This window comes from Asparagus officinalis, chromosome 10 (genome assembly GCF_001876935.1).
Source record: "Asparagus officinalis chromosome 10, Aspof.V1, whole genome shotgun sequence".
Classification (NCBI taxonomy): domain Eukaryota; kingdom Viridiplantae; phylum Streptophyta; class Magnoliopsida; order Asparagales; family Asparagaceae; genus Asparagus; species Asparagus officinalis.
In genome coordinates, this window is record NC_033803.1 from 41,769,546 (window position 1) to 41,771,408 (window position 1,863).

Here is a 1,863-nt window from a genome sequence, read left to right on the forward strand (position 1 = left end):
AATAATTTTTCTGGTATTTTGAAATATTTAATTATTATTTTTAAAAGAGTATTTTTATTTTCTCGTTTTCCTAAAAATTTCTACGATTAAAAGTCTAATTTTATAAAATTATTAATCATATTTTAAAAACAAGCTTATACCCTAACCCTAACCCTAATCTCCTACATACATACATATTATATATATATATATATATATATTATATATATATATATATAGGGAGAGGTTCTAATAAAAACTAGGAACTAAAACCATCCTAACCCTACATTCTATTTCATCCAATGGCCTAGATTTCGATGGCAGAATTGTAAATATAGACAAATTTAATACACCGCATTAATGTGAAAAGGGTAAAATTGGAACAATTCATTGCATTAATGGTGACTGAATTACATTGGAACAATGATACAAATTAATACACGTCCTTTAATACTCTCTCTTACATTAATAGTGCTACATTCTTTAATACTCTCTCTCTCTCTAACTCAACTTCCGATCTCTGTAAATCTCACATGAAGAACACAAACACGCAATGAATCTGGATTCACTGAAGTTGATCTTCAATCTAGATTCACTCAACAATTTAATCTGAATTCACTCCAATCGATTTGCTGCTCCACTGGATTTGTGAATCATTCTAAACCATCCAAGCAGAATAAGAAACTTATGGTAAAAACAAGCTATAAAATTTTAACACGAAAAATTTTCAGCCTTTTACAGCAAAAAGTTATGATTTTTTCATGGTAAAACAAACACCTCAACATAATTGAATCTGGATTCACTGAGTGAATCGAGATTCACTGAAGTGATCATAGATTCACTCATGCGTTTTATTGAAGTAAAAACAAGCTGGATTCCAGCAGTGAATCGAGATTACTGCAGTGAATCGGATTCATGCAGTGAATCGAGATTCACTGCAGTGAATCGAGATTCCACTGCATGCATTTATAGAACGTGTTTTGATGATTTTAAGCAAAAAGTTACAATTTTTATGGTAAAAACAAACACCTCACATAACTGAATCTGGATTCACTGCCAGTGAATTCATATTATTAGACAACAAAAATGGCCGATTCACTGCAGTGAATCTCGATTCACTGCAGTGAATTCAATTATTTAGGACAGCAACTAAAACAACCCCACAACTAAATTCTGACTTTAACCAATTTTAACAAAAAAACTACAGGGATTTGCAATTTTCTAAAATATTTTAATACGAAACCCTAAAAAAGATTGCAAATTTTGAAAGATAATCCAACAAAACAAACAACCAAAGATCGAGTATAAGCAGAAACCCCAAGCCTAAAACAAATCCTAGAACCAAGATCGCAACTTCAACAATTACCCTAAAAAGAAACAAAATCAAATTTGAAATTAAAAGAAAAACGTGACGAACCGAGGGGTGCTGCTGAGCTTGAAGGAACTCTTGCCATGGAGCCCCTCTTTCTATCATCCCCAATACATGACGAGAACAAAACCATGATCAGATCAAAAGAAATAACACTACCAAGAATCAAATTCAAACTTAGAATATTAACCTACCAAGAGAAAATATAACACTACCAAGAAATAACACCTACCAAGAGAGAGGGGCTGGTTCAAGCTTTTGGGAAATGGAGAGAGAGGAGAGAGAGAGAACGTGAGGAGGAGGAGTTGCATGGGAAAATGGAGAACTCAATAAGAAGCATTAATTACCTCTCTTTAGTGCGGTTGTTATTACCTAATTACCCTTATGCAGCTTTAATCCTCAGCCATTGGATGAATCTAGATCCAATGGAGAGGATTGGTTTTTAGTTTTTATGATAGTGAGGTTTGTATTTGAACTCTCCTATATATCTATATATATATATTAAATCTCCCTTC